Source organism: Macaca fascicularis, chromosome 11 (genome assembly GCF_037993035.2).
Source record: "Macaca fascicularis isolate 582-1 chromosome 11, T2T-MFA8v1.1".
NCBI lineage: Eukaryota > Metazoa > Chordata > Mammalia > Primates > Cercopithecidae > Macaca > Macaca fascicularis.
The window spans coordinates 25492590-25517398 of record NC_088385.1 but is presented as its reverse complement, the minus strand read 5'-3'; the positions used below and the strand labels follow the sequence as shown (position 1 = coordinate 25517398).

General features: G+C 37.0%; 1 long non-coding RNA gene across 1 annotated transcript in view; it reads right to left on the bottom strand.

The window, feature by feature from the left end:
• Positions 1-16480: 16480 nt before the first annotated feature.
• Positions 16481-24809, bottom strand: part of LOC135966086 (uncharacterized) — a 40244-nt gene continuing 31915 nt past the window's right edge. Inside the window, exon 3 of the long non-coding RNA XR_010579191.1 lies at positions 16481-24742. This is a non-coding gene — a long non-coding RNA (uncharacterized lncRNA). The remainder of the gene's footprint in view (positions 24743-24809) is intronic.

The window sequence follows — 24809 nt, the reverse complement described above, 5'->3', positions numbered from 1 at the left end:
TGTTGATGAAGCACATGATAAACATTCTGGTCCTTATAAGCATAATTTCATATTATATATAATTAAATTGGCTGAGTATTATTTTGCTTTCTGTCTAATTTGACAACAGAGAAAATCCATATTGATCCATACATCTGAGGTCATTTTTCATTGAAATTTGAAAACCTGGCATTATTTTAGACATCAGTCTTCCTAAAGTTGGTTAATGTGAGTCAGCTCCTAAGAGATGGATCTTCTCTTCTTATACCGACTGAAGAGCTGACTTTGGGCCCAGGTAACTAAGGCCACCATGAAATCCCTGCTGACCTACCCTGATATCACTGTTAGCAGCAGGCAAGCATTCTACATTTCTATAAGGAGTAATTCAAGAATTCTTTCTGTACTCAATGGTGGTCATCTTGGGCTCCACCGGAAGACCCATGTGTTGGAGAGGAACCAGAGGAAAGCAACACATATGCTACACAGATTAACTAGGTGTTTTAATGCTGGAAAATACAAAACTGAGAAGAACAAATAAGAAATGGTCAGAGTCATGTGACTCCAGAAAAGAGTGGCCCTAGCCATAGCTAAGTACAGACTGTAGAATCCAATCACTGTGTCTTTTTAAACATGGTCCATACTTGGGCACTGGTTTAGGAACACTGAGAATCTGACTGAATTTATTAAGATATCCTGCCTAAAACATAATATCGCTTGTTGTCCATGATTGTTATTGATCACATGGATGTAACTGTGCCAAGTTATACAACGCTATCATTCATTTTGAATTCCCTGCAGAAACCTTATAAGTACCTGTCCCACAGTAATTTGAGTGACTTCATCTACACGTGGAGATCTTTCTTCCTTTCCTCCAATTCCTCGAGACTCCATTTCTGATATGTTAACTAACAAGAACAACTGATCTTCTTATTAAGTCAGATTTTTTTCACTGTAAGAATCCAAGTAACCAAAAAAGCTCAAGAGGTTCACAGAAAGGAAGTAGTTAAATGATAAAAATGTGAAATGTTATGCAGCAAGCTGTGTACAATTAACTAGAATTCAAATATACACCTTGTTCCAATCCAAGCCATTTATCAGATAAAAATAGTCTGCTACAAGAATGTCATGATTAATGAGGTGAGACTCCAGCTAATTACTGTTTCCTCCAGAAGTAATTAGGTTGGCATTGCTAATCAAGATGAATGAACACTCTGACCCGCTTTTTTAAATGTAAAACTATGAGCCGCTACTGCAATAACATCATTTAGTTCAGGCAATGTAGTCTTTATTAGGCTTGTAGTTTGATTAAATTCTTTTGTTACACCAGGCTTTCCACACATGAACAGATGAATGCTGTGATGTTCAAAGAGTTTTTCACCCTTAATTAAAGACTGAAAAGGCTTGTTCAATTCACAGGGCAATACATAGGACAGGTCTAAATTGATAGCTTTTAAGTCGAGAATAAGGGAAGGATTCTTAGGGCTTGCCCAGCTGTGAGAGGTCTCCTCCTCCTACTATAATTCCACTTATTACGTGGGAGAAATGAATGTGAAATACTTTTATTATATTTTATTAAACAGCTTTTTCGTTTCATCGCAGCCTCTTTTATGGAACACAATGCATATATCTGTACTTACTTATTTTTTAATGCAATTAATATAAGGGAGTGGGGAGTAAAGTGCATTCAATACCATTAATAGAACAAACCGCAGTGTGGAACACAGGTCTCGGTGAAAGCAGGCAGAGTATGTGTTGCTGATTCCCGCAGTTTACATTAAAAGTGACTAACGTTTCATACTAATGGTTACGGTGAAGGAAAAAAAAAATATTTTTTTCAAGATATGATTCTATTTCATTCTCTGTCGAGCAAAGGGGCTAATTTGATTAGCGGCTAAATTTATATCAGTAAACTCTGAAGATGATCACTTATGAATCTTTCACACACACACACAAAAAAGTCAGTATCTTCACCCCTAAATTTGTTAGCTAGAGGCTAAAATCAGGTCTTGGCAAACTCATCACTTCCGCACACTTAATAGGTTTCTTCATCCGCCTCCCCTTTCTTCACTCCTTCACCGATTTCCATTTTCTGTTTCCTCATATTTTTCTATAGTTATTCCAAAAGGGTAGGATTATCCTCTCCACCCTTCCTCTGCCAGTTGGTTTATATTTCCACTTGCCAGGTTGGGAAATCCTATTTTTATATCTTCTACTTAATTATATTCCCAGTCTAGAATGTGCTGTCTCCTCTTTGATTGATATGCTTGGACCTCCTGCTGCTTTGTTTTTCTCTGCGATTTTGTATACAGGAGGATAAAATAATCTTCAATTTTGACACCTCGTCTAGGTCTAGAAGTCAGTTTCTTTTTCGGGGGTTTTTTTACTTGTAGAATTTCATAAATGGCTTTTAGCATTAGCCATCTCCATTTTTTTTTTTTTTTTTAACCCTGTCTTCATTTAAAAAGATCTGAATACGGCTGACCTCCAGGCCCGACACTGCGTGTTCTCCTGAACTCCTTTTAACAAGCAGCAGAAGCCAGCCCTTCTAAGCCCCATGTGTGACAGAGACACAGAGATGGAAAATGGGCCACAAAGCCTCTTTGTTCAAACAGAAAACCCACACACCAAAGCTCACGAACACCAGGATAGGTAAATGCGGCAGGACATGCCCCACTGCTCGAGGGTAATTGTCAGGGTGTCATTAGACAGGACACTTCATTCTCTTTCCTAATTTTCCAGTTGGGTTTTGAATTTGTCATAGTTCCGTGTCATTTACTTTACTCCATCGTTATTCTACACCAGGCTGCCTTCCTTAAATGTGGCTCCCCTCGCGTCGACGGGGAGCGTTAGATTTTGTCCTAGGATCTTGTATTAAATAGCTCCCAAGCTTTTTTAGACTTGTCTCTCGGGTTCTCTCTTTTCCTTGGTGCCTGTCTGTTTAGCACAAGGATAGCTCCTGTTCTGCCTGATAAACCCAAGCTGGTATCTTGTGCTTTCTGCCATGTGTTATTTAATTAAAACATGTAGTTCTTTCTTGGTCTTCTAAATAGTTCTGGCACCATAATAGTGACTGAGACTGGGGGCAGCAGTAGGACTTAATATAGGACTGTTGACCTTGATCTAGCCTTTTACAGTTTTATAAATTTTTTTGTTTGTTTTATTATGTAGTCTCGACTCCTGGTAAGAATTAAGAATAAGCTCTTTGAGTTCAGATAAAGTACCACGGACTTCTAATATACATTCCTAAGTCTACATTCTTATTTGCCTGAATTATACTTCCTAAAAAAGAAGAAAAAAAAACTCAGAAAAAAATTTGTATGACAAGTTATAAAGAAGATAGTATCTTTAAGTCGGACTCCATGATGACATTGGTTGAGTTTATACAGGAAAAAAGAAGATACATATTAAACATTTAGCAGAATGTCTAACAATAAAGTCATTCACGATAGTACCCCTCTTCCTTTATTCTTTTTCAATAACACACAGTTTAATTGAAGGACTCCAATTTTTCTCTAATTCTACACTTCACTTGTTTGTTTTACAGCTATTTCATGGAAAATAAAAGTTAATCTAATCCCTCCCAGCCTCTAATCTAACCCTTCTCAGGCTCCCTGTTCATTTGTTTCTGAAATTACAGTCTCTCTGTGTTTCTAACCCAAGACTGCATCTTTGTGATTCAATTTCTTAATGATAAAGCAGGATTTTTTTAAAACTTGCTTTTACTGAATTCATAAGAATTATATGAATAATAATAGTAAATAACAGTAGCTGATCCTCAGAGTCATGACCTTGAGGAGTGAGCAGTAAAGAAAATTCTATTGAGGTAGCAGCAAGAAATTTAGAAAGTGAATCCTTTTAGGGGTAAACTACAGATGGACAAACAGTGGTTTCTTGAGTAAAATAGGAGAGTCAAAAAGCCAGGACTTTGTACAACACCAACCTACCAGGGCCAAGACACGAACCCAGCCAACAGCAGGGGCTCCAGCAGTCAAGCAAGGCAAATGTCCAGAAAGAGTGGCAAATTCCGTCTTGATTTAGGAAACTGTCAGCACAAGGGTTGCAACAGATGGTAGCAAGGTCCCAGCACAGAGACATGGATTCCAAAAGACCATTGATATTTGGAAGTTTCAACTGCAACCATTTCTCATGTAAGACCATCTATCTATTTCAGTTGTAGCCACTGGGAGGGAGGAAAGAAGTCCATACATAGCAAAAACAGCAATAGCCTTATTACACTTATTACCTTCCTGAGGTTCTAAAGCAGGACCCAGAACCCCGAAGAGGCTGTAAGATAAGATTTCAAAGTAAAAAAAAAAAAAAAAAAAAAGCATTAGCCTAGGCCTGGGCGCTGGAACATACAGGAGAAAAGTAAATTGCATAGAAAAATTAGCTGGACATGGTGGCAGGTGCCTATAATCCTAGCTACTCAGGAGGCTGAGGCAAAAGAATCATTTGAACCTGGGAGGCGAAGATTGCAGTGAGCCAAGATTGTGCCATTGCACTCCAGCCTGCATGACAAGAGCAAGACTCTGTCTCAAAAAAAAAAAAAGAAAAAAAAATTTGCAGGAGGATCTCAGGGGCCAACTGGCCTGCAGAGGTATAATCAACAACCACTCAATAGCCATTTAATAAGTACACAATGTATAGTGCAAAAAGTAGGGTTTTAGCCATCATAGAGTTCATAGATGAGTGAAGAAAACAAGAAAAGTAACTAGCTAAAGCATAAAAAGTGCTATAATATAATATTCTGGAATAGTCACTAGCTAGTCTGAGCTGTGGAGGAGAGGGTGTTGTGAAGAATCTCCCTAGAGAAACTCATGTTTAAGCTGAGGCCAGACCCAGGGTCTTTTCTGCTGTAAAGGAGAACCTGGGAACAATTCAGGAGACCCGTATTTAACACTATAGCATCCACAGCCACACCTACTACATCTGAGGGAAAAAAAAAGCATACATAGAGGAAATCAGGAAAATATATTACTTATTCATTACTAGCTAGGGATTCAGTCCTAAACAAGTGCATGGAAACCTTGATCCTGGTGACCTCATGTAAGCAAAGAGGAATACTTTTTCTTTGATGACAAGAAGTCTAAGCAATCTAGATTAACATTTGCTAAAGTGTATTCTATGGATCACTAGTCTTATAGAATAATCCATATCAAAAAGGATCATATGGGCAAGTGCCTTTGGGAAACTTTGAATACTGTTACCATCTCTCAGAGAATCATAAATCATACTTTATATGTTTACTTTATTTAAATTATTAAATAATTACTATTGTTACTATGTATATGTATATAGTTATGTAAATGTCTGTATCAATTCATGTAAATAAGTATATATTGATTATATATATTCAAGGCACCAAAGATTTACAATTAAGAAATGTGTTTGAATTTTATGATCATAGTATTTCCCAAACTTACTTAACTATAGAACTCATTTCTGTGTAATAATCCTTACTGTGTCTTCAACGCATTTTACTTCATGAAACGGTGTTTTAGACTTGGTGTCAGAAAACTTATTTTGTAAAGGACTTGTCTTAATCTGTTCATGCTGCTAGAAAAAACAATACCACAAACTGGATTATGTAGAAAAAACAAACATTGTGTTTATTTCTCATAGTTCTGGAGACTGGGAAGTCCAAGGTCAAGGAGCTGACAGATTTGGAGTCTGGCGAGAGCCCACTTCCTCATAGACAGTGCTCCCCTTCCCCGCTGGCTATGTCGTCACATGGTGGAAGTGGTGAGGGGTCTCTCTGGGGTCCCTTTTATCAGGGCACTAATGCTATTCATGAGGTCTCAGCCCCCAAGACCTAATCACCTCACAAAGGCCACACCTCCTAATATCATCACCTTGAGGATTAAGATTTTCACATAGGAATCTTGGGGGGAAACAAACATTTAGAACATAGCATGGCCAGATAGTAAACATCGAAGGTTTTGCAGACTGTACCATTTCTGTCACAATTAATCAACTCTACTGTTGTAGCACAAAATCAGTCATAAACAATATGTGAGTGAAGGGCAATGACTATTTTCCAATAAAACTTTAGTTATAAAAACAAATATTAGGCCAGATTTGGCTCATGGGTCAGGATCCAAACCCTGGTCTAGACAAGGAGATATTATCATAGATCCTACACCAGCATTTACCCTTAATCTCTTGGTGACTGGGATGCTAAAGTACAGTGATAGCCAACCTGAGTAGAGATGACATTAGGCCTATTCTACCCAGAAAGGAGAATCCAAAAAGAGGAACTGAAGAATGGAGAAATGAGAAAGGTCAAGAGATTACACCAAACAAAAACAAAAGGTTTTTATTTATTTCCTGAACACATGGATACCTCCATCGCTTGGCACCAGGGACTAATCATATCTTTGGTCACATCTCTTGTCAGCACTTTCTTGGGTAGAGTGAGTGGTAAACACCTGAGGTCCCTTGGAGTAAACATGCATAAATGTTTGAAGAGAAATTAAGGAAAGCCAAGACTGGGGGATAAGAGCAGAGGTGAGGGTTGTCAGTGCTGCCTCTCTTCACTATTCCTTCTCCATATCTTCAAGTAGCCAGTAATCTGGGTCTGCCCTAACTATGGGGTGATAAGGTAGCTTTATGTTTTTGATATTTTTCCAAATCTCCCCCATGGTCTAAAATTCTACCTTTTTAGAAGTAGGGATTGGGTCTTGCCATGTTGCCCAGGCTAGTCTTGAACTCCTGGCCTTGAGTGATCCTTCTGCCTCACCCTTCCAAAGTGTTGAGATTACAGCCATGAGCCACCATTCCTGGCCCAAAATTCTACCTTTAGAGATATTAAGTGAGAAACATAGTACAGACATTGAAACCAAACAAACCTAGTAAAAATGAATGTTACCTAAAACAAGTACAGCACCTTCCTATTAGTTGATTGGAACAGATACATTCATCTGATTAGCAAGATGATTTGGAGTCTCAATGGGATAAGGTTCCAATTAAACAAATTTCCTTGTGGTAAAGCACAGAGATGACTAGCTCTGTGTATGAAGTTCAGCATGAGGCTATTGACCTCATTATCACCTTTCAGCCCTCACCTCTACCCACATCCCAACCTTCCTTTACCTTTTTCTTCTTTTGGTGTTTAATACAGAGTTTTGGCTGTAAATACCTCGTAAACACAAGTCTCCCTCAGTACAGCACACTTATTGGGAGATGTCAAGGAGGGTTGAAAGCTAGGGAATAGGAACCTTTGGGGAAGGGTTAGTAAAGAGAGAAAAGCTTTGGAAAGGGTCCCCTTACACAAAGCTGAAAACATTAGCAGCCTAAGTTCTACAACATTGATTGTTTGAGCTTAATCTTGCCACTTTATCACTTAGAAGGATTTTCACTCACATGTTAAGGATGCAATAAAGGGAACATCTTTCTAGGCTTAATTCCCATCCGTGAATTAATAATGGAAATATTATAGGAAAATGATATGTCTTCTTGGAATCCAGAAAATAAAAAAGAATGAATACTAGGAATAGTCAGATATGTACTGTCTATGGTCTGTCTTTTTGGATTATCCTTTCTGGGTAGAATAGGCCTAAGGTCATCTCTATTCAGGTTGGCTACCATTCTACCCTCAGACCACCAGAAACACACTTGAGGGTAAACAAAGTTGAGTTTATTGACATATTACAATGTAGGAGAACACACACACCATAGAGGACTGTGGGGCATCTCAGTAAGAAGGTGTTTGAGTGTGTTATAGAATTTGAGCTTGTCTTCGGTGCTTTGGGGAGGATTCAAGGAAGTGAGGCTTTTCTCTGAATTCAATTCTCTCAGTATGTAAAGGTAACTCTTGCGACTGGGTACCTTAATAATCTGAACCTATAAGATGAAAAGAACAAAGTGAGTCTAAAGTTATGATTCAGAAAGAAGCAGTTGTCACTCATACTAGCCAGAATTAAGAGATGTTTGGGCATTTTTGTGACTTTGGAAAATGTTCATGTTTTTGCTATGTTTGGACGTGATTGTGGAGTGGTCTTATTTTTGGCTTGATCCATCACGGCCACAGAGTAGAGGTGTCTAATGTTACTGTTCTGTAGGATTGTTTACATTTTACAAGAGAACACTGTGGCCTAGTTGAGAGTGCCAGGTCAATTCCTAGCTGTCAGAAGCTGCTTTTTCCTTTTTCAGTACAGCATACTTGAGAAAAGCAGATTTGAGAAATGTCAGAAGAATGATAAATGTGATTCAATGGGCATAAGCACTAAAGGGAAAATTGTTTGAAAGAAATGAGAAGTTCTAAAACGTGAACATTGGGCTAAGAGGGATCCATTAGCAGAGTGCAGCTCTACCAAAATCTGAGCCAGGAGGAAGAATCTTCATGCAAATAGATCAGGGAGAATAGCTCTCTGATAAAGTCAAAGCAGTGAAGATTAGAGACAGGAGAGTGAAAGAAAACAAGGTATGTCCATGTTGAAAAGGGAAATTAGGTAGTAATTACAGCTATAAAGCTGTTGCAGCTTCGTGTTTAGCACGGCCTGATCTGCTTTGCCAGGTTGAGAATGGGTGATACTAAATAGCATCATGAAGTAGTGGAACCTCTGAGTTGAAGGGGACATATCTTCCATTTTTTCCCTCCAGATCTATCTGCCATCCTTATCTGCTCCCCATGAGGCTGACACTCCAAGCTACATCCACAGATTTCCCTGCCTTCTAGCTTCCAGTGTGATTTGGTCAATGGGAGTCACCAGCAGGAGATAAGAGGAAGGGAGGAAAATGAAATGGGGTGTTGATTTTCCTGGATTCCTCATTGCTGGGTCATGTGCTATTTGTCCCTTTAGAAAAGGCCACATTTCCTGCCACGCAGTCTTTTCCATACCATGTCCCTCTGGGCTTAGTGTTCATTCCATCTCTTGCCTCTCCAGACCTGGGAATAATAACAACCTGCTACTGTTACTAACTTTGGGGGCCTATACCTTTCCTGCTCCTTTCCTAAATGGTTGCGAGAGTTTCCTTATTAATCCCTTCTCCTTTATCTAGTTGAGCATACCATCTACTGCTGCTGGTATTCTGACTGACACTAAAGTAATGTAGTCCAGCATTCCTCCCAAACTAAAAAGCTCTTCAGGAAGAGGATGTCACCACATTGAGTGACAGGCTATTCTGTTTCTTCTCCTAGGTTCATGCCAGCCAACATTATTTTTCTGTTTCTTGTTTTTTCACTTATATAAGTTCTTTAAAACTTGGAGCATTTAGGCACTCTTATGCTACTTTGGATTTAAGATACTCCTTTCCTCCCTCATTGATTTTTACCTGACATTGCATTACCTAACTGTCATGTTTTAGACTTCTCATCTTTTTCAAACAACTTTCTTTTTAGTCTTTACACCTATTGAACCCCTTTTATCTTTCTTCTAGTATTTCTCATATCTTATGTAGGACAGGAATCTTCATTTTGTTCTTTTTCAAATTTGATGTAGCCATTTTTTAACTTTATTATATATCTTAGAATGTGTTTCACAAGTTTCTCAAAAATTCAGTTGGAGTCCAGCATTAAGTTTGCCGATTAACTGGGGGAGAATTGACACCTTTACTTTGAATTCTCTCATCCACCAATTATGAAATATTGTTCCATGCATTGTTCCATGTCTTTAATAAGATTACAAAATTATCTATACTAAATTATTATGCATTCTTAAGAGTTTGATTCCTAGATATAGTATAGACTTTGTTGTGATGTGTATGTTATTTTATATTCTATAACATTTTTAGTTGATTTTTGCTAATGTAGAGAAACACTACTGATTTTCCCTTAAATCTTTTATCTGATAAATTTGCTGAACTGTTATATTAGCATTATTTCTAGTAGCATTTTTTGTTAGTCATACTGGATTTCTATGAAGATCATCATATCATATGCAAATAATAATAATTTCCTTTCAAATCTTATATAGTGTACATTTGTCTTGTCTTACCACATTAAACATGACTTCCAAAAACATGTTACACAGTTGTAGTGATACTGGTTATCTTTGTCTTGTTCTTGACCTTAATGGACACGTAGCTAAATTTTCTCCACTATATATAATATTATTAAAGTTTTTCAGTATGTATTATTCATAAAGCTAAGAAAATATCTTCCATTACTGGTTTATAAGATTTCTAAAAATTATATATTGATACTGAACATAGTTAAATGCTTTCTCTGCATCTATTAAAATTTTTCTTCTTTGTTTCATACATCTGGTAAATTATACTGATTGTTTTTCCATTGTTAAATCATTCTGGCATTCCTGTGATAAAATATTAATAATGAATCATTAGATTCAACTAGCTAGTATATTATTTAGGATTTTTACGTCTATCTGCATACACTAAATGGGTGTGTGTATATATATACACATATACATATACACATGTACACATATATATAACTGCGTATGTATATATATTCACACATACACACTGTGTGTATGTATACATATATACACACATACACACACATACATACACACACATGTATATACACACACATATACACACACACATATACACACACAACACATCTATATATGTAGTGAGTGAGAGTACTTCACTATGCAGTTTTGAAATTAAGGTTATTCTAGTTGTGTAAAGGAAGCATGGCAGCTCTAAATTGTTTTCTGTTATGGAACAATAAGAGAGAGATTATCAGACACTTAAAATTTTGATAAACTTATCTGAAAAATTGAGCCAGAAGATTTTGAGAGAGAAGATACATGTTTCAATTTCAATTTTCCAGTTATTTACTTTTTCTTCTTCTTCTTCATTTATGTCATTTTATATTTTTCCAGAAATGTATCTACACTGTCATCGAATTTATTGGCATATAGTTGCTCATATATTTTAAATCCCATATCTAGAACAATGTATTCATTTTTATTTCTTTATTTATTTGCAGTTTGACTTTAATTTTCTTGATTAGTCTTGCCAAAGACTTACGTACCTTATCAGTCTTTTCATAGAACAACTTTGAGTTCTATTAATCTCTATTTCCTTTCATCTATTTCATTGATTTCTGTCATTATGCTTTTTATTTTATTCTCTCTTATTCCTTTAGGCCTTTTCTATTAGTATCTTTTGAACTTCTTGAACTGAGTGTTTAGCTCAGTATAAAAAAGTACAAGTACTTTAACTGTTACACACATTATCTCATGTAATTTTTCACTATTCTCCAATTCTTTTTCAATGTACTTAATATTTTATATTTACTATAATGGTTTTTATAGCAATATTGGTTTCTAGATTTAGGTGATTTTTTTTTTTAAAGAGATGGAGTCTCTCTATGTTGTCCAGGCTGGTCTTGAACTCCTGGGCTCAAGTGATCCTCCCATCTCTACCTCTCAAAGTGCTAGGATTACAGGTGTGAGCCATCACACCTGGCCCAGCTTTAGGATATTTTAAAGTTATCATTTTATTATTGACTGGCAGACTGAAGATATGGTCAGCATGATCTCGATTCTTTAGAATTTATTAGAACTTCCTTTACGAGTCACAGTTTTTGTGTATGTTTCTTGCATTCTTTTTAAAAATGTATATTTCCTAAGCTAGGCACAGTGGCTCACACCTGTAATCCTAGCACTTTGGAAGGCTTAGGTGGGCGAATCACGTGAGGTCAGGAGTTCGAGACCAGCCTGGCCAACATGTTGAATCCTGGTCTCTACTAAAAATACAAAAATTAGCTCGGTGTAGTGGTGCACGCCTGAAATCCCAGATACTTGGGAGACTGAAGCATGAGAATCGCTTGAACTCAGGAGGTGGAGGGTGTAGTGAGCTGAGAGAGCACCACTGCACTACAACCTAGGCAACGGTGAGACTGTCGCCAAAAAAAAAGTGTATATTTCCTGCAATTGAATAAATCTATGTTGATATATAGATTTATAGTATATAAATAATATATGACATCTATAAAACTTTATATCCAATAATACACTTTATGTATAGGTTTAACATGTTGGCCAGGCTGATCTTGAACTCCTGACCTCAGGTGATCCACCTGCCTCAGCCTCCCAAAGTGCTGGGATTACCGGCGTGAGCCACCGCGCCTGGCCTGGCCTCTTCTTATAAAGGCACTAATCCCATTCTTGAGTGCTCTATCCTTACAAACTAATTACCTCTCCAGAGCCCCTCCTCCAAACACCATCACACTGAGGATTAATTTTCAACAAACAAATTTAAGGGGATGGGGAACACAAATATTCAATTCATAATGCTCTCCCTGTGGTTGCTGTACCCTACCTCCCATCTGTGGCCACGTTGGTATCTATAGTTTAGCTCTGAAATATAATAATACACTTCTGTTTCTTTATGAGGAGACTTTTCTTGTTTGGATCATAATAAGATTTCTACATTATTTATAAACTGTACTTCATGTATCAATTAAAGCATTCTCTTGGATTTATTTCTCTTCCTCCTGGGCACTTCTTCCAAGAAAATTTTCAAATACGGTTTCTATGTGTCAACACTCTAAGACCATGTCATTACCAAAAATATCTTTATTGGGATCCTCCATTGAAAAGATCATTTAACCTAACGTAAAATTATACTTTAAACAGATTTTGGAATTAGAGATCTGGGTTTTCGTCCCCATTCTACCACTGTCTGTATTACCTTGAACAAGTTGCTTAACATTGTGAGCCTCACTTTTCTCATTTGTAATGAAAGAATGCTAATATCTACTTTGCAGCATTGCCAGGGCAATTGTTGATGCATGCAAAGTGGTTAGAATGTAGCAGGTACTCAATAAATGGAGCTGCTAGAAAATATAAAACACTATAATTTAAAGTTATTTTCCTTTAACATGTCGGCATTATTACTCCATTGTCTTTTTGCTTCCAGTATTGCTAATGAGAAGTTTAATTTCAATCTGATTTATTTAATTTTGTGAATCACCTCTTTATATCTGGAAGCTTTCAGAATTTTCTCTTTGATATTCTTAAATTTCCCACCTCTAGGTGTGAGATTTTTCTTATTTATCCTATTTGGTACCCCATAAACTCTTTCATGTCACTATTACTCACTGTTATGGAGTAAACGTGTTCCTCAGATTTCATCTGTTGGCCTAATCCCCAATGTGGCAATATTGAAAGGTGGAATCTTTAAGAGGATCATAAGAGCTCTGCCTTCATGAATGGATTAATCCACTTGTGGATTAACAGTTTAAGGATTAATGGATTAATAGGTTATCACGGGAGTGAAACTTGTGACTTTATAAGGAGAGGAAGAGAAACCTGAGCAACCAAGTACAATATTCAGCCCCTTTGTCATGGGATGCCCTGCACTGCCTCAGGACTCTGTACAGAGTCCCCACAAGGAAGACGGCTCTTATCAGACACCAAGCCATGCCCTTGGACTTATGAGGCTCCAGGATTGTAAGAAATATGTTTATTTTCTTTTTATTTTTTAACTTTTATTTTAAGTTCACAGGTACATATTCAAGTTTATTATATAGGTAAACTTGTGTCACATTGGGTTGTTGTACAGATTATTTCATCACCCAGGTATTAAGCCTAGTATCCAAAAGTTATTTTTTCTGGTCCTCTCCCTCCTCCCACCCTCCACTCTCAAGTAGACCCCAGTGTCTGTTGTTCTCTTCTTTATGTTCATGAGTTCTCATTATTTAGCTCCTTCTTATAAATGAGAACATGCAGTATTTGGTTTTCTGTTCCTGCGTTAGTTTGCTAAGGATAATAGCCTCCAGCTCCATCTGTGTTTCCACAAAACACATGATCTCATTCTTTTTTTGTGGCTGCATAGTATTCCATAGTGTATATGTACCAATTTTTTTTTTCCAATCTGTCATTGATGAATATTTAGGTTGATTCCACGTCTTTGCTGTTGTGAATAGTGCTGCAATGAACATTCATGTGCATATGTCTTTTCTTTATATATTACCCAGTTTCAGGTGTTCTGTTATAGGCAACAGAAAATAGATTAAGACATTCATCTTTATTTAATTATGGAAAATCTTTGGTTATTATTTTTTGTTTCCTCACCTCTTATACTTTTTTTCTATCTTTTTGAGACCACACCATGGCTCTACTAGCACTTCTTATTTATCCTTCTTACCATTAATTTTTCTTTTTTATTTTTTTATTTTTTATTCATTCTCTGTGTCTTCTGCAAAATATTCTCAGACTTGTTTTACAGTTTACTAGTTTATTCTTTGCCTATAACCTCCACGCTGTTTATCCCTCACTGAAATTCTTGATTTTAATTGTTATAATTTTTATACTCATTTTTCCATTTGACTTTTCATTATAACTGCTCCTTCCTGTTTCATACAACCAAAATTCTCTCATCTCTTTGAGGACATGTATTATATTTATTCTAAACTCTGTATGTTTCATTAATTCTGATCTACCTATTATAGACAGCCTAGTTCTCTTTTTATGCATGTTGTACTTCTCGGCTATCTGGCTATTGCTGCCAATGGCAGCTTATTTTCCCCTAAAAGAACTATCAGGCCGGGCACGGTGGCTCACACCCATAATCCCAGCATTTTGGGAGGCCGAGGCGGGCGGATCACCTGAGGTCGGGAGTTTGAGACCAGCCTGACAAACATGGAGAAACCCTGTCTCTACTAAAAATACAAAATTAGCTGGTCATAGCGGTGCATGCCTGTAATCCCAGCTACTCGGGAGGCTGAGGCAGGAGAATAGCTTGAACCTGGGAGGCAAAGGTTTGCGGTGAGCCGAGATTGAGCCTTTGCACCCCAGCCTGGGCAACAAGAGCAAAACTCCATCTCCAAAAAAAAAAAAAAAAAAAAAAAAAAAAAAAAAAAAAAAAATTATCAGTCTTAGCTGAACTATGCAAAGCTCATACACAGCTTCTGCTCTCTTCATAGGTTTATGAGGGTAATCAACCCTAGGCCCGGGAGCCCAGGGTCTTCCCCAGTCCTTTTTATTGCCCTCTTTCCTGCTGACCCTGTTCCTCGGAGAATATTTTTATTCCTCTAACTTTGAAACTGCTCTCTTCAGAGGACTTTTGTTCCTTGACATATTGGCATAACTTGGGGCACGAGGTTGTATGGAAACAAGGAAATGCTTCGGGGGCAGCAAGTCATTTTTTATCTGCTGTTATTTGCTCCTCACTCAGGCCAGTCTCTGGAATTGCCCTTCTGTTGCCTCAAAAGCCTTCAAGGCACTAAGCTGGCTCCACCATTTTCTCTCTTCCACAGTTCCATGTGAGCAAACGATAATCTATCCAGGGCAATATATCCAGAAGGAAAAGTATACAACTCAGAAGTTGTCTCCCAACTCATTTCCCAGTTCAGTGCAGACACTCTCTCTCTCTCTCTCTCTCTCTCTCTCTCTCTCTCTCTCTCTCTCACACACACACACACACACACACACACACACACACACACACAAAACTTCCCTCTCTCTCTTTGTTTTTCTTTTTTTGTTTTGGAGGGGGACGGAGTCTTGCTCTGTCGCCCAGGCTGGAGTGCGGTGGCGCCATCTCTGCTCACTGCAAGCTCCACCTCCGAGGTTCCAGCGATTCTCCTGCCTCAGCCTCCCGAGTAGCTGGGACTACGGGCGCCTGCCACCATGCCAAGCTAATTTTTGTATTTTTAGTCGAGACGGGTTTCACCGTGTTAAGTGTTTCTTTTTTTGTTTGTTTGCTTTTTGAGACAGAGTCTAGCTCTATCACCCAGGCTGGAGTGCAGTGTCGCTATCTCAGCTCAGTGCAACTTCTGCCTCCTGGGTTCAAGCGATTCTCCTGCTTCAGTCTCCCCAGCAGCTGCGACTCAGCTAACTTTTGTATTTTTAGTAGAGATAGGGCTTTACCATCTTGGCCAGGTTGGTCTCAAACTCCTGACCTCAAGTGATCCACCTGCCTTGGCCGCCCTTAGTACTAGGATCATGGACATAAGACACCACGCTGGGCCTCCTCTTGAATGTTTCTTACAGTCATTACTTTAGGTATCTGGACACTGTTTCTTCTTTATGTGGCTCTCTAGGTTTAAACTCTGGGGGGAGAGAGCAATGCGTGTTGGTTCACTATCTTGTCAGAAATGTATCTTTATTTTTCTACCACATTAAAGATTTTTCCCAGTCTAATAAATGAAAAATCTGAATCTAAGTTTATAATTTGCCCAAAAATGTATTTCTACAAGTGTCAACATATCACACATAATAAATGGATAAATGGATACATGTCCCAGCCTATTAGCCATGGGAGATGGGGAGAGAGAACCTATCCAAACAAATATAGGGCTCAACCCTCAGACAAGGGAATCAAACCCAGCTTTGGTGTTTAGGTTTTATGTTCCATGCCATAGAAGGTAATCACCATAGAGGGTTTTCTCAATATAGTGTTCAACCTCTCAGCCTATATATTCTCTAGATGTAGACTCAGAAGTCCATCTTAGACATGTTTTGAGCAATGTCCAGTGAGCAAGTGGTAACCAAGAGGAAGCCATACTCAAGATCAACTAAGAACCAAACAGTATTTTGGAACCACACAAAATATTATAAGTCTCCTTATCTCTAGCACATGAGAAAATTGGTGTATTTAAGAGTTGGGAAAAAAATTTACTTTTCCACCTTCCAAAAGAGAGGACAATTTTTATGAGGGCTTATATTAAATATTAATTGCTATGCAACAAATTACTCCAAAACTTAGCAGCTTAGAAAACAAAAATCTATTATTTCCTACTTTCTATGGCTCAGGAATTCAGTAGCAGCTTAGCTGAGTGGTATGGTAAGGTCTCTGGCGAAAATTCAAGAAAATATGTCAGTAGGAACTGTAATTATCTGAAAGCTTGACTGGAGCTGGAGTATCTCCTTCTAAGATGACTGACTTAAATGGCTGTTGGCTAGAAGCCTCAGCTCCTTACTAGCTGTTGGCAAGAGGCTTCCATTTCTCACCATTTAGGCTGCTTGAGTGTCCTCACAGCATGGTTTCTGACTTCTCTCAGAGCAAGTGATTCAAGATAGAGTAAGGAGGAAGTCAAATGTCTTCTACGATCTCATTTTATTTGCTCTATATCATTACTTCCGCCATATTCAATTTGTTAGAAGCAAGTTACGATGTCCAGCCCATCCACAAGAGAAGAGGAATTTACTTTCATTTCTTGGGAGTGAAAGAAGTGTCAAAGAATTTGGGAACATTTCCAAAAATCACCAGTGAAATTTTGAATAGTACAAATAAATAATGGGTCTCCCTTAACCAACATAAGGCTTAACAAAATTAAGCCTTATCCAATTCTGAGACTTTCTTTGTAAACTAATTTAACAAAGGATTTCAAAGATGTGAAAACATTTCATGATGTAGCAAATGAATGTTATTTAAACATTTCTCTAATAAGCCTTTGTGATACTGACAAATGCTGGCTAATGTTATTAGGACTCACGGAAGTTAGAACTGTTTGAAAAAATTATCCAAAACTTGGAAATAAGACAAAAGATGCCAGAAGTACTTTTCAATGTTATACTAGAGCATCGTCTAACACTGAGGTCCTACACCCCCAGGCCACAGCCCAACCAGTACCTGTCCATGGCCTGTTAGGAACCAAACCACACAGCAGTAGGTGAGTGGCAGGTAAGCATGAAGCTTCATCTGTATTTACAGCCACTCCCCATCACTCCCATTACTGCCTGAGCTCTGCCTCCTGTCAGATCAGTGGTAGCATTAAAATTGCATAGGACTGCGAAACCTATCAGAAACTGTGCATGCAAGGGATCTAGATTGCAGGCTCAAATTTTTCCACGGATGTTGGGGGATGGGGGAGACCACGAAAAAATTGTCAGTGGAAAAACTGTTTTCCACAAAACCAGTGCTTGGTGCCAGAAAGGTTGGGGACCACTGGTCTAACAGGTCTTCCCAAGGTTTGTTTAATTTTCTAGGGAAATATATCTTTGTTTGACTGATTATTTACTGTTCATTACAACCCCAGGCTCTACGAAGCTACATGTTAATTTGCAGATTTTTGTCTTAAGTGATGATTTCTCTCCGATAGAAGAAATGATCCTAACTCATAATTTTATTGCTGCATAAGCCATAACTTGTCTTTTCTCAATTTAATAAGTTTATTTCATCACACTATTCATGGGTGACCATATAAATCTTCATCCCTCAAATTATTCTTTAGACCAGCTTTACCTTCCAGCTACATCCCTCATTCATGAGGTAAATAAATCTTTGACATCTTACTGTGTATTTGTATGAGAATAATGCCATGTTTATAATTTTTTGAAAAGTATATTTTAATCATTTAATAATGTCATTTTATTTTTATTTTTTGAAACAGGGTCTTGCTTTGTCATCCAGGCTGCAGTGCAGTGGCACAAACACAACTCAGCCTTGACTTTCCAGGCTCCAGCAATCCTCCCACCTTGGCCTCCAGAGTAGCTGGGGGCCTAGGCATTACGCTACCACACTCAGCCAATTTTTGTATTTTTGGTAGAGATGGGGTTTCTCCATGTTGCCCAGGCTAGTCTTGAACTCTTGACCTCAATCAATCTACCCACCTCAGCCTCCCAAAGTGCTGGGATTACAGGCATGAACCCCTGGGCCCAGCTTTGAGGGGATTTTCCCAGTAAGATAGACTTGTCTGCTGCAGTCTATTCTAATGTATTGTCCAAGAAGTACACATTATAAGCTGCTTCCTCTTGAGAACATCTTTATGGGGATCGTGGAGTGAATCCCAAGAGCAACATAACTTTTCTTTCATTAAATCTCTGTTTTTTATTCTTCCTCTGATTTTATGTTTTTATTTTTGTTTTTGGTTCTTGGCCAAGTCTGGTTGCTGTTGTTGTTGTGGTTGTTGGTGTTTGTATTTCATCTAATTTATGGTTTTAGCCATGACTTTTTCTGCCATCGAGGCCAGGGATTATTAGTAAATAATGAATCCTTAGGTAGTATATAGAACACCTTGCGTACACATGAGTCCGGTCTATACATGGCTGATAAGTTATTACCCGTTGGAACAAACAATGATTGGAAATCTGATTTTATGGTATGACTATTTGACAACCTTTTTCAATCTAGTGAGAACCCATTCTTGGTCAGGTAAGAGATGAAATATCATCTAAATTGTTCCACTTTTTGGTTTGTTGCTTTGGCTTTTTGTGAGCTTAACCTAGTTAGGAAAAACTTTATGCCCACTGGAAAGGAGAAAATTTCTTTGAGATCTGTACTAGTAAATTTCATTTTTCTGTTTACCTTAGACCTTTGTCTATAGTTATAGAATTGAAGCGGCAAGCTCTCTGTGTGTCTCTGTGTCAATAACTGAGAAAGGCATTTCCTTTTTATTGTGTGTGCATGCAATATTTCCTACCTCTGGATGGTATTAATATATTAAGTTATAAAACCTCTTAAATTAAAGAAGCTCTGTTCTGCTTGGGCAGTAGAGAACAATAAGAATCACATAAATTTAATGTTTCCAGAATTCTTATAAAGAAACTGAACTTCTAGTGTTGAGTGTGTTAGCCTTTAAGAAACAAAAACAAAGCCTTTTACAGAAACTGCCAACTCAGAAGCATTTTTATATAAGCATCCAAGTTCATGTAATAAATGTGAATATCATTAGACAAATCAAAATGAATTTCCACGATTTTGCTTAAAAGAGCTTTACATCTTTTTCCTAATTTTATCAATGTGGAGTATAATAAAAAAATACTTTTTTAAATTGTATTTGCTGCTCACTAAGAAACTAGGAATCTGAAGTTCCTAGACTTTTTAACTGCTTTATTAGTTCAGATAAGTTACTATTTCTCTCATACATTTTTTTAATTGAGGAAAATATAAAATTATATGTTCAGTGAAATAGAATTATAATTCTGATAAGCATTTTATATCAAGAGTTATTATGTCCTGTACTGTGTCAGTTAACACTAATTTTCCAAGATCATTTTTTAAGTTTTAGACAAAAAAGCTAATACTAAATTGAGTTAATTAATGGAAAATTCTTGGATATCTACACAGTTTCTAAGTAAGCATAGTTTTAAGACACAGTATACACTCTTGTTTCTTATTTTTACACATTTTAAGAAATCTATGCCTCTGAGCTCTGTCAACAAATGTATTCATTTGTGCTACTTTAAAAGGTATAAAAGGGAGTGTGTAGCTGTAGAGGTTGCATGTACTCAGGCATTTTGTAGTTTGCCATAGTGCTTGTATATAACAGACAGTTAACATTTACCTACCTTCAATGTTTTTCTGATTAATAGGAGTTAGTTGCTTTGTTAATGCTGAGTTGTTGATGCTATACTAGAATAATACGGAAGAGAAGTACAAATGCGTAAGAAAATGAGATGTATGTGAGAGAGAGAGAGAGTTTTTTTCAAAAGAAAAGGAAAATGGTTTTGTTTTGAAGTAAAGTTTCTTATTTGAGAATTTGGAAGGAATTAATGAAAGACAAAACTTAAACGGATATAGAAAGTTGTAGAAGACTACAGAAAGTGAATGTTATTTGCTTTGGTTTTGAATACCTGCAAACAATGTCTAAAAAGAAGAAATGCAAAAACAGCATTGTACCGGTACAAAAATAGATATACAGATCAATGGAACAGGACAGAAAACTCAGAAATAAGCCGCACACCTACAACCAACTGATCTTCAACAAAGTCGACAAAAATAAACAATGAGGAAAAGACGCCCTAGTCAATAAATGGTATTGGAAAAACTAGCTAGCCATATCCAGGAGAATGAAACTGGACTCCTACCTGTCACTGAACACAAAAATTAACTCGAGATAGATTAAAGACTTAAGTTTAAGACCTGAAATTATAAAAAATTTCCTAGAAGAAACCCTAGGAAAAACTCTTCTGGACATTGGCCTGGGCGAAGAATTTATGACTAAGACAACCAATGCGAATGCAACAAAATTAAAAATAGGCAAATAGGACTTAATCAAACTAAAGAGCTTCTGCCAGCAAAATAAACAATGAACAGAATAAACAGACAACCTACAGAATGGGAGAAAATATTTTCAAGCTATGCCTCTGATACAGAATTAATATTAAGAATCTATAAAAAAAACAACAAGAAAAAAAAACCCATTATAAAGTAGACAAACAAAATTAACAGACACTTCTCAAAAGAAGACATACACAAGGCCAACAAACATGAAACAATGCTCAACATCACTAATCATCAGAAAAATGCAAATTAAAACCACAATGAGATACCATCTCACCAGTCAGAATGGCTATTATTAAAAAGTCAAAAACTAACAGATGTTGGCAAGGATGAAGAGAAAAGGAAACACACTTATACACTGTTGGTAGGAATATAAATTAGTTCAGCCACTGTGGTATGGAGATTTCTCAAAGAACTAAAAATGGAACCACCATTGACCCCAGCAATCCCACTACTGGGTATCTACCCAAAGGAAAAGAAATCATTTTATCAAAAAGACATCTGTACTCATATGCTTATCACAGCCCTATTCACAATATCAAAATCATGTCCATCAACAGTGGATTGGATAAATAAAATGTGGTATATATGCACCATACATATGTATACATATACACAGCCATTAAAAAAAAGAATGAAATCATGTCCTTTGCAACAACATGAATGAAGCTGAAGGTCATTATCCTAAGTGAAATAAGGCAGAAACGAAAAATCAAATACCAAATGTTTTCGCTTATAAGTGAGAGCTCAACATTGGGTACACATGGACATGACGATGGAAACAATAGTCACAGGAGAATCCAAAATGGGGAGAGGAAGGAGAGAGGTTAGGGTTGAAAAACTACCTGTTGGGTACCATGTTCACTATTTGGGCAATGAGTTCACTAGAGGACCAAATCCCACCATTACACAATACACCCATGTGACAAATCTGCACGTGTACATGCTGAATCTATAGTTTTTAAAAAGTAAATGAAAAAGAAGAAATGCATATGTAAAAAGAAAATCAGCAAAGTGTGCTTAGTTTGATGCACTAACTCCAAATATAATGCTTTAGTGAAAGGTTAAGAATTAGGTTTCTCACTTTGAAAATGAAAAATTATTCTTAGAGTAATTACTCAGCTCTTAATAAGAGATAGTAAAAAAGTATTCTTCATGTTTTCTGTTATCTGCCCAGGTAAGAGGATTCTGTATCTCACCAAAATAACTTTATCTACTTTGTGCTGAATTTTTATAGCCTTAACTATTTTTTACAAACAGAATCAGCAAACTTAGAAGACAGACAATAGAAATTACTCAATCTGAAGCAGTAAGAGAATAAAAGATTGGGGAAAAAAGTAAACAAAGTCTCAAGAACTTGTAGAACAATATCGAATTGTATAAATATGTGTAACTGGAGACACAGAGGTGACTAGATAGAAGTTAATTCTCTCAGTACCACATGGCTCTAGATTTGTTGACTATACTCCAAAGAGGCCTATATATGCAAATTCACATATCTTGCTGCATCCATATAAATGAAAAGGGACAAAGCACAATGTAACTAACCTTTCGTGTGATCAAGAATAATCTTCAGGTATTATTTATAATTGGGAGAAAGGAGAATTGTTAAGAAAAATTATCCAAAACTTGAAAATAAAGCAAAAGAATGACAGCTAATCTTTTTACTGTCATACCATAGCATTCTCTAATAGGGCCACCCAAAACCTATTTATTTTCCGCAAGAATGTATTTGCACTTGACTTAATATTTGCCATTGATTATAACCCACGTGCAGTTACATGCTAACTTACAGATTTATATTCAGCAGAAACACAAATGATTTGTTTGATGCATGTTCATTTTGTACTTACATAAGTTATATTTTTCATCTTTTGAAATATATAATTTTTTGAAAGATGAAATGCCTGAAATTCAATTTTTGAAAAGTCAAATGACCACATATGAAGCTTGGATTATAAGCAGAAATTGACACCAACTCTTCTCCAAGGAGTAATTTTGTGTGTTTCTTTTTAGGGGATGAACTATATAGCCTTAGACAATTTCATGTAGCAGCTGATTTCATGAGGCAAACAAAGCCTAGATGTATAGGATTAAATGCTGCTTTATAAATCATTAAAACCATCCTAAAATCAATTCAAAAATTGACCAGAAGCCATTGCACTTTGCTCCAAAGAGAAATAACATGCTGAGTAAGCAACACAAATGCTACTCACTCTTTTCCAAACTGAAGTGACCTGCTGGGTCAGCACGGTGCCAGCTAAAACTCTAGCCAACAAAGGCAGTAAAAGTCAAAGAAAGCAAAAACTACTGAAGAGAAGCCAAAATATTGGAAATTTCATTGAGTGTCATGTTAGTAACTGTATCAGTATTCAGTTCTGGGAAAAGCAAAATGGTGGAATAAGATTATGGACACAATGGTATAAGATCATATACAAAAAACTATCTTAAAATACATGCTAGGAAGTGATCTCAAGACTGGGGGAGATGCCATAAATTCCTATAAGATAAGAAAATCAGGTTTTTCATGTCATCTGATATTGATCAAGAGACCTAAACTCTAATCAGTTATAGATTTTGACTTCAAAGAACAGCAACAGCCCTGGCAACAGAAGCAGCAGCATCTTCCCATGGAAGATTTAGCCTCTGTGCACTACTCATTCCAAATCATTTCCTGATTCACCAGAACCAGCTCTTTTATGCTCATGTAAACACACTAAGGTCCTGATGTAATGTTATCCTTGGAACCCATGCCCTGTGATGCTAGTGTCAATTATATTTTACAAAAAAATAACCTTCTGGTATCTCCAAAACCTAAACAGGCTTGGCTGGGTTGAATAAACATGTTCAATCATTCCTTTTCTCCCGATCCCACAACAAAAACAAAACCAAAACAAGAAAAATTCCAGAATATGCCCTATAATAATGGGAGAAGCATTGCTGATTGAACATGAGCTACATACACAGAAAGTCATCTGAGAAAATGGAACACAAATACTCTCCTAAAATCCAATTTTAAAAACATTGTTTATTTGCCTTTCCAATTGGGCCTGAGAGTACTACTTCTAGAGGCTTGTGCCAGCAATGCAACAACAGCATTGAAATGGAAAAGAAGTGGAAAGAGGGTAACATTTCAAGTCAGATTTTTTTCTTACAGAGCACATGGAATCTGGGAGAAAAGTGAAAGATGTAAAGAAAGAAATATAGCATTAATTAGAGGGCATAGCTTTGTACAGCTTGAAATACAATTTTGTGATTTTTTTGTTTGAGTGTTTTGTTTTGTTTTTATAAGCTTGCTACACTGTGAGCTCTGTGGGGATACTATTCTTATATCCCCAACTTCCAGCACTTGTAGTACCTGGAATACAAAAGGCACTTGCTGAAAACATGATCAAATTAACTAACTCATGTACTATTTAAAAGTATAGTAATGATTACCCCCACTATAAATCATGTTATCATTATATATCATGATTACCATTATAAATCGGATTTCAGATAAGGCTAGATATGAAGAAGTGTTGCAGGCCACAGCTTCTCAAACTTTAAGGTTCTAATGTTCATACAAATCACAAATCATCTGCATATCATGTTACAATGAAGATTCTGACTCAGTAGTCTAGGTTGGACACAAATTCATAGGTGATGCTAATACTGCCAGTTCATGGACCACATTTTGAGAACCAAGATTCTGGGCAACCCAATGCTTTGTGACAACAGAGGAGACTCCAGAGCGGGGAGTTGATGTGTAGAAGTCTGGGGGGCAAATGACTAGCAAGGAAGGAGGAAAGCTTGGGCCACGCAGGCATCAGTGGGGCGCAAGGTGATTAACCATTCGAGGAGCATGTCCATGGCCCCTTTCCCTTTTCACTCTAGAAAGTGAAAGCCTTTGTTTCTGTTAAAAAAAAAAAAAAAAAAAAAAAATTCCAAGAATCAGTGAGCAAGCGGGAGAAATATGTAGG